Source organism: Berghia stephanieae, chromosome 1, assembly GCF_034508935.2.
Source record: "Berghia stephanieae isolate SIO BIC M18660-M18661 chromosome 1, UCSD_Bste_1.3, whole genome shotgun sequence".
Lineage (NCBI taxonomy): Eukaryota > Metazoa > Mollusca > Gastropoda > Nudibranchia > Aeolidiidae > Berghia > Berghia stephanieae.
Window position 1 is genome coordinate 139,217,425 of NC_088360.1, and position 10,000 is coordinate 139,227,424.

General features: G+C 34.3%; 1 protein-coding gene across 1 annotated transcript in view; it reads right to left on the reverse strand.

Moving 5' to 3' along the window:
• The window catches only part of LOC144963352 (uncharacterized), a 211,334-nt gene that overhangs the window by 192,299 nt on the left and 9,035 nt on the right, over positions 1 to 10,000 (reverse strand). The gene's annotated exons all lie outside the window — the stretch shown is intronic.

Below are 10,000 nucleotides of genomic sequence, written 5' to 3' on the forward strand. Positions count from 1 at the left end.
AATAAATAAACCAATAAATAAATAAATAAATAATGAATACTAAATAAACAAAACCAATAAATAATTTAAATGAGTGAATAAATAAACAATAAATAAATAAATAAATAAATGGAATACTAAATAAACAAATAAACCAATAAATAATTTTTAAAATGAGTGAATAAATAAACCAATAAATAAATAAATAAATGAATGGAATACTAAATAAACAAATAAACCAATAAATAATTTTTAAAATGAGTGAATAAATAAACCAATAAATAAATAAATAAATGAATGGAATACTAAATAAACAAATAAACCAATAAATAATTTTTAAAATGAGTGAATAAATAAACCAATAAATAAATAAATAAATAAATGGAATACTAAATAAACAAATAAACCAATAAATAATTTTTAAAATGAGTGAATAAATAAACCAATAAATAAATAAATAAATGAATGGAATACTAAATAAACATATAAACCAATAAATAATTTTTAAAATGAGTGAATAAATAAACCAATAAATAAATAAATAAATGAATGGAATACTAAATAAACAAATAAACCAATAAATAATTTTTAAAATGAGTGAATAAATAAACCAATAAATAAATAAATAAATGAATGGAATACTAAATAAACAAATAAACCAATAAATAATTTTTAAAATGAGTGAATAAATAAACCAATAAATAAATAAATAAATGAATGGAATACTAAATAAACAAATAAACCAATAAATAAATAAATAAATGAAAGGAATACTAAATAAACAAATAAACCAATAAATAATTTTTAAAATGAGTGAATAAATAAACCAATAAATAAATAAATAAATGAATGGAATACTAAAAAAACAAATAAACCAATAAATAATTTTTAAAATGAGTGAATAAATAAACCAATAAATAAATAAATAAATGAATGGAATACTAAATAAACAAATAAACCAATAAATAATTTTTAAAATGAGTGAATAAATAAACCAATAAATAAATAAATAAATGAATGGAATACTAAATAAACAAATAAACCAATAAATAATTTTTAAAATGAGTGAATAAATAAACCAATAAATAAATAAATAAATGAATGGAATACTAAATAAACAAATAAACCAATAAATAATTTTTAAAATGAGTGAATAAATAAACCAATAAATAAATAAATAAATGAATGGAATACTAAATAAACAAATAAACCAATAAATAATTTTTAAATGAGTGAATAAATAAACCAATAAATAAATAAATAAATGAATGGAATACTAAATAAACAAATAAACCAATAAATACTTTTTAAAATGAGTGAATAAATAAACCAATAAATAAATAAATAAATGAATGGAATACTAAATAAACAAATAAACCAATAAATAATTTTTAAAATGAGTGAATAAATAAACCAATAAATAAATAAATAAATAAATGAAAAAACAAAACAAATAAATAATAGATAAATTTATAGATAGTATGCGCTTGGCTTAGAAGCTCACAACATTGCCATCCGGAAGTATAACGGACCAAAACTATGTGTAACCATAAACTTTTATAGTCTGGTTAATACAGTTCAGTGAGAATCATTCACAAACGTGGATGGCAAAATGTAACAACAAAGGCTTGAGTGACGTCATCTTCGTTCTATCTATAGATAGTATGCGCTTGGCTAAGAAGCTCATAACATTGCCATCCGGAAGTATAACGGACCAACACACAAAACTGTGTGTATCCTTGAACGTTTATAGTCAGTTTAATACAGTTCAGTGAGCATTACTCATAAACGCGGATGGCAAAAAACAATAACAAAGACCTGAGTGACGTCATCTTCGAACTATATATAAATAAATTAAACATTTAAATAAATAAATGAACACAGACGACATCGGTAACAAACATGACATAAAAGTCTCCATAAATGAAAACCACAATAATTCATATCCTACCATCAATTACAGATTGTGAACACGGCGTAGGATTCTAGCCAGTGATGTTACCTTTCTTTTCTTTTCTATTTTATATTTGATAATTTATCTATTTTTAAATTTAATATTTTCAAAACTAGGCAGGGCGTGGTGACATAAGGGTGTTATTGAGTAGAACATTAATATACCTTCCTCTCCCCCCCCCCTCTCTCTCTCACTTCTTCTCTCTCTCTCTCACTCCTATCTCTCTCTCTCTCTCTCTTTCTCTCTCTCTCTCTATCACTCGTTCTCTTTCTCTCTCATTCTCTGTCTCTCTCTCTCACTCCTTCTCTCTCTCACTCACCCATTCCTTCTCTTTCTCTTACTCTCTGTCTCTCTCTCTCTGTCTCTCTCTCTCCCTCTCTCTCTTTCTTCAATTCTCTCTCTTCCCCCCCCCCCTCTCTCTCTCTCTCTCTCTCTCTCTCTCTGGTAGTGTGTGTGTGTTGTTTGTGTGTATGTGTGTAGGTGTGTGTATGCGCGCGCGTATGTGTATATATCATGGGTAATAGTTTGTGAGCCTCCCTGCCCCCCCCCCCCCCCCCCCCCCCCCCCCCCGGTCACCACTTGTTACTCCACCCAGCACAACCCATCTCGTTGCGTGACCTCTCGCTTGGCTGTATTGTAGGGTCGATGTAGTAATGTAAACAGACCTTAGCCTGCCTACCAAGTCTAGGCTGTTCTGACCCCAGTAACGTAGTCAGTGACCTTAAAAGATCTGTGATGGGGTGGGGTGGGGGGGGGGGGGGGGGGGGTTGTTGTTAGAATTGACTGTTCCCTAATGTGGCCAGTGCCTCTATTGCTGTTGATATAGTCACCATCTCTCTCTCTCTCACACACTCTCTCTCTCTTTATCCCCCCCTCTCTCTCTCTTTATCTCTCTCTCTTTTTATCTCTCTCTCACACACTCTCTCTCTCTCTTCATCTCCCCCCTCTCTCTCTCTCTCTCTCTCTCTCTTTATCTCTCTCTCTTTTTATCTCTCTCACACACTCTCTCTCTTCATCTCCCCCCCTCTCTCTCTCTCTCTCTCTCTCTCTCTCTCTCTCTCTCTTTATCTCTCTCTCTCTCACTCTCTCTCTCTCTTTATCTCCCTCACTCTCTCTCTCTCTCTTTATCTCCCCCCCCCCTCTCTCTCTCTTTCTTTTTTTCCTAATCACTCCCTGACTTTCTCATAACTTTTACATTTGCTCTGCTCTTGACGTTCTCCCCCCCCCCCCCCCCTAGAGAGAGAGAGAGAGAGAGAGAAATAGAGAGAGAGTGTGTGTGTGCGTGTTTGTGTGTGAGTAATTCAAAAACACTTCAATAGTCTATCGACTTCAATAGGGCTAGTCTCTAACCCTCTCGTTGAATACACCTATTCGTAGGACGATTTCACCAGGCCTGTTGTGTAACTAGTTTACATTCTTCTCAGTCTACCACCCACTCTAACTAAATAAATGGGATAGAGAACGGCAGAAAAGGGGTAGGGAGAGGAGGAGGGTGGGGAGAACAGAGAGAGGAGAGGGGAAAAAAAAGAAGATAAATAAGAATAAAAAGGAGGAGGTGGACAAGGAGGAGGCGGAGGAGGAGGAGAAGAAGAAGAAGAAGAAGAAGAAGAAGAAGAAGAAGAAGAAGAAGAAGAAGAAGAAGAAGAAGAAGAAGAAGAAGAAGAAGAAGAAGAAGAAGAAGAAGAAGAAGAAGAAGAAGAAGAAGAAGAAGAAGAAGAATGAGAGAAAGAGGAGGTGGAAGAGGAGGACGAGGGAAGGGTAGAAAGAAACAACCATGCAAACCATAACAAGATGTAATTTGAAAAACAAAACAAAACAACAACAACAACCATATTTTGAAAAGAAATCATTTCATTAAACAAAAAGAAATTAATTGACCCAAACTTTTCAAAAAGCTAAAACATGCATTCAACATCAAAAGCATTATGACCTAAATAAAGATGGCATGTCATAAAATGAAAGAACAGTCAACTTCTCCTATCTAACTTTATTTTCAGCAGCTTTCATAAATTGTTTGTTTGTTGTTATTTTCCTTTTTTGAAATTTGTTTTATTCATACATTTATCAATTTATCCCTCCTTCCACTCATAATAATATTATATCCATGATCAATCCATCATCAATCCAATCATCCATCCATCCATTTATTTATTTATCTATTTATTTATCCATTGATGCTATGCGTTTAGGCAAAATACTTACAGAAATCGTCAGCCGGATATAGCGTACCAACACACACACAGAACTGTTTGTGTAACCTAGAACGTTTATAGTAGTGATTGATAGATTTTCGTGTAAGTAAACACCACTGCTATCTAAAAACAATAACAAAGGGGCTCAGTGACGTCAATGAATTTCGCTTCTTCTAAACGCAATATTTCACCCATTCAACCATCATAATATATCCATTTATTCATCCATTAATCCGGTTTCTCATTCATCCGTGATCCCGCGATCCAGTCTACCAAGGTCAAGGTCGATGCAATCGATCGCTATTCGCGCAGTCTTTAAATCTTTACAACTTGACCATTAGTTTTTAATTGATATATATATATATATATAATGCAAATTTTCACTCACATTTTTGTGGCCGAGACGACTCGTTTCTGTGTTTTTTACACTTCTTCAGTCGGCGTAATCCATTGTAATGTGTCCGACGGACATTACAATGGATTACGCCGACTGAAGAAGTGTAAAAAACACAGAAACGAGTCGTCTCGGCCACAAAAATGTGAGTGAAAATTTGCATTATATATTAGCTCTAACCACCATTATCGAGCACTTTCGTACCTACAAGTACCCACCAACATCATATATATATATATATATATATATATATATATATATATATATATATATATATATACATACACCGGTGCCTGCTCCTTAATTTCTTAAAATGTTGTTGTTGTTGTTGTTGTTGTTGTTATTATCATTATTATTATTATTATTATTATTATTATTATTATTATTATTATTATTATTAATGTTGTTGTTGTTTGTTATTATCATTGTTGGTGGTGGTGGTGGTGGTGTGGTGCTGATGGTGGAGTTTTTGTTATTTCTGCTGTGATTGCTGTTGTAGTTGCTGCTGCTGTTGTTGCTGTTGTTATTGGTACATACTGAAGCTGTTGTTGCAGTTTGTATAGTTATTGTTATTGCTCTTGTTACTGCTGCTACAATGAGCATTACTCATAAAGGCCTTTGTTATTGTTTTTGCCATCCGCGTTTGTGAGTTGTTCTCACTAAACTGTATTAACGAGACTATAAAAGTTCATGGTTACACAGAGTTTGTGTGTTGGTCCGTTATACTTCCGGATGGCAATGTTGTGAACTCCTTGGCCAAGCGCATTCTATCTATCGACCGCTCCCATTTGTTATTGTTACTGACACTACCGCGACTGCTATTCCAGATCGTGTTGTCAATTTGTCAGCATTTCTTTATTTTTTTTTTTTTTTAACTGAACAGCCGTTGATATATCAATCCATCAATTACAATCTACTCTACTTATCATTATTTCCTCCAGTACAGTCAGTCGAGTCGTCGGTTATAACAAACACCCGAGGGGCCAAATAAATAAATAATATTATTATCTTTATCTTCATCCTCAAAGTCGGCTTGACTTGATATCCTTTCGACACCATCGAGTGTTTACACATCATCATCATCATCATCATCAACCGGCAAAGAGAATTTTATTATTGATGCATATTATTATTGTTATGATTATTATCACGTCACTATAATGTGTGATTTTTCTCGCGCGGCAGTTATATTTCCTTGGATTGTTGCACCGACTTGACACATCAAAAAGGCCCGGGGCTACTACTACTTTGGAACTTGTCTTTGTCAATAATAAATTTACAAATATTATTGCTGAGTGTGTGTATGTGTGTGTGTGTATGTTTACATTGAGACATCACCGCCGTAAGCTGTTATAAAATCAACACCATTTGTGATAATTTAATTTACACGAGGAGAGAGAAATTGGTTTCTATAACGATAAAGAAAAAGTTAAAAGTGTGAATAATATGATGATGAGAACTGGGGTTAACCGGTACATTGGGAGATTAAAACGTGTATAATATATATATATATATATATTTATATATATATATATATATATATATATATATATTATATATATATATATATATATATATATATAAAATATAAAGATAGTAGTATGCAGATGACGTCACTCAGGCCTTTGTTATTGTTTTTGCCATCCGCGTTTGTGAGTTGTTCTCACTAAACTGTATTAACCAGACTATAAAAGTTCATTATTACACAGAGTTTGTGTGTTGGTCCGTTATACTTCCGGATGGCAATGTTGTGAACTCCTTGGCCAAGCGCATTCTATCTATAGATAGTATGCAGATGACGTCACTCAGGCCTTTGTTATTGTTTTTGCCATCCGCGTTTGTGAGTTGTTCAAAACGTATTACGCTATAAAGTCTGTTCACAGTTTGTGTGTTGGTCGTTATACTTCGGGTGCATGTGTGAACCTGGCAAGCGCATTCTATAGATAGTATGCAGATGAGTCACTCAGGTTGTTATGTTTTGCATCCGGTTTTGAGTTGTTCTCATAATGTATTACAGATATAAAATTTCTGGTTACACAGAGTTTGTGTGTTGGTCCGTTATACTTCCGGATGGCAATGTTGTGAACTCCTTGGCCAAGCGCATTCTATCTATAGATGAAACACACACACACACAAACACACACACACACATTAACACAAGAGTGAGTGAGTGTGAGAGAGAACTAATAACATCCAAAGAAGCAGTTGCGCTGGTGGTAGAACTAGTAGTAGCACTAGCAGTAATAACAATAATAATAATAATAATAATAATAATAATAATAATAATAATAATAATAATAATAATAATAGTTGCAGTAGTAGTAGTAGTAGTAGTAGTAGTAGTAGTAGTAGTAGTAGTAGTAGTAGTAGTAGTAGTAGTAGTAGTAGTAGTAGTAATGATTGTGTTGTATGACACTCGCTTTCGGATCGGAAAGTCCTGAGTTCGAGCCTCGCTCGGAGCATAGTTGAGTCCTTAGAAAAGGCTTTTTACTCACATTCTCTCACCGCACGCAGGTGTAAAATGAGTACCTGGCCGTAAACAGCGTTGTCTCCGTCGGAAAAAAATTATAATCTCGCCCAACAGGCGTCATGTTCTACGTGTTACATGTTGCTATTGGTTAGGGACTACTTGTAAAGCGCTTTGAGCACATTAAGTGGATATCGCGCTATATACAAGCTCAGTATTCCTACGTTAAAAATGCACAAGGTACAAGAATAAATAAATGGATAATTAAATAAACAAACAAACAAATAAATAAATAAATATTGGAAGCTCATGTGAGTATGTATATGTGTGTGCGTGCGCGCAAGTATGTGTGTGTGTGTGTGTGTGTGTGTGTATGTGTGTGTGTGTGGCGGCAGTTGTTGTTGTGGTGAAGGTAGAGGAGGGATGATGATGGAGTTAAAAACGGAATTCCCCATATTATGAATCAGTCTAACCTTAACTATCCGATAAAAAAGGAAAGAAATTAAATATATTAAAACAAACACAACATCAAACAACAACAACAACAACAACAACAACAACAACAACAACGACAACGACAACAAGTAAGGCATAACAGAGAGGAGGGCGGGAGGGAGGGATGGAGGGACGGTTTGGTGATGGGTGTTGATAGTGGTGGTGGTGGTGGTGGTTGATGGTGATGGTGGGGTGGCGGTTGAGATTGAAACGCGAGTCAAAATCGACCGCGTGGCCCAATTATTGAGTTCAGATAGGGACACCGCGACCTCTCTCCGGCTACACCAGCACAACGCAATTTATTGATCCAAAACCCGGTCAATAGAATGCTTTGCCGTTTTCAGGGGTTTTTTGTTTTGTTTTTGTTTTGGTTTTTTTTATCGTTTGTTTTTTTTAATTTTTAGTTGTTGTTGCATATTATCTCCCTATCTCTGTCTCGTTCCGTTTTTAAAAAAAAAATATCTCTGTCTCTTTCTCTCTATCTCACTTTTTAACTCTTTCCATCCCCTCTCTCTCTCTCTCTCTCTCTCTCTCTCTCTCTCTCTCTCTCTTTAAAGTCTTTACACCTCTCTCTCTCTCTCTCTCTTTAAAGTCTTTACACCTCTCTCTCCCTCTCTCTCTCTCTCTCTCTCTTTTATCTTCCTTTTTTCATGTCTCTTTCTTATTATATATATTATAATATATATATTATATATATATTATAACCCATTCTTCCCATTTCTTCCAGCCCCCTTCCTAAATTTTATCCTCTACCCCCCCCCCCCCCCCCACCTTCCTCCTCTCTCTCTCTCTCTTTTTCTATCTCTCTCTCTCTCTTCCTCTCTCTCTCTCTCTCTCTCTCTCTCTCTCTCTCTCTCAAAGACAACACAAACAAACAAACAAACGAAACCTACAAAAAATCGAAACCAAAGGCCATTACACAAATGAAAAGTGTGTTAACCTCTGTAAAATCAAAGCATTTCATCCCCGTATCATCAAGGAATCCAATTCAATTAAAAGGATTACTCCACTTCTTTGTTGGCTTGGTTGTTTGTTTGTTTGTTTGTTTCTCCACTTCTTTGTTGGCTTGGTTGTTTGTTTGTTTGTTTCTCCACTTCTTTGTTGGCTTGGTTGTTTGTTTGTTTGTTCATTCGTTGTTTTGTTGTTTGTTGTTTCTCCACTTCTTTGTTGGCTTGGTTGTTTGTTTGTTTGTTTCTCACTTCTTTTTGTTGGTTGGTTTGTTTGTTTTGTTTGTTTTGTTTCTCCACTTCTTTGTTGGCTTGTTTGTTTGCATGTTTGTTTGTTTCTTCACTTCTTTGTTGGCTTGGTTGTTTGTTTGTTTGTTTGTTTCTCCACTTCTTTCTTGGCTTGGTTGTTTGTTTGTTTGTTTCTCCACTTCTTTGTTGGCTTGGTTGTTTGTTTGTTTGTTTCTCCACTTCTTTGTTGGCTTGGTTGTTTGTTTGTTTGTTTGTTTGTTTGTTTTTCCACTTCTTTCTTGGCTTGGTTGTTTGTTTGTTTGTTTCTCCACTTCTTTGTTGGCTTGGTTGTTTGTTTGTTTGTTTGTTTCTCCACTTCTTTGTTGGCTTGTTTGTTTGCATGTTTGTTTGTTTCTCCACTTCTTTGTTGGCTTGTTTGTTTGCATGTTTCTTTGTTTCTTCACTTCTTTGTTGGCTTGTTTGTATGTTTGTTTGTTTATGTTCTTGTTTTTTTTTTGTTTTTTTTTGTTTTTGTTTTTTTTGGGGGGGGGGGGGTTGGGTTATTTTTTCTTTTCTTTTTTTTTTTTTTTTGGTTTACGTTTTCTGTCTGGTCTTGTTTTGTCTGTTTTGAATTGTTTTGTTTTCTTTTCTTTTATCTTCTTTTTTTTTTTGCTGGGGCGGCCCGGGGGGGGGGGGGGTTGTCTGTTTTGTTTCTATTTATTTATTTATTTATTTATTTATTCATTTATTTATTTATTCATTTATTTATTTATTCATTTATTTATCTATTTATTTATTTATCTATTAATTTATTTATTTATTTATTTACCTATCGTGATTGGGAGTAAATTGTTTTACGTGTGTAGTAGAAATAACCACTCAACGATCGTTGTACTCTGGATGGACGTGTATAATATAAAAAATTGGGTCAGAAAACTCGTCCTCCTTCAACTAACTATCGATCGATTTAAAACGACCCTCATCTTGGCAAAGCAAAAACCTCTCAAACCTGGGACTTCCGCGAAGTCTTCTTCTTCTTCTTCTTCTTCTTCTTCTTCTTCTTCTTCTTCTTCTTCTTCTTCTTCTTCAAGTCCCGGGTTTTAAGAGTTTGTTTGGTATTTTTTGCCAAGATGAGACAGAGTCATTTAAATCAATCGATCGATCCATATTTGAAATTTTTTTAAATTGAGCTTTTACATAGAGCAATATCCACTAAATGTGCTCAAAGCGCTTTACAAGGGGTCTCTGGCCAACAGCAACACATAACATGTAGGACAAGACATGACGCCTGTTAGGCGATATTACAATTTTTTGGGACAGAGACAACGCTGTCTACCTACCTAC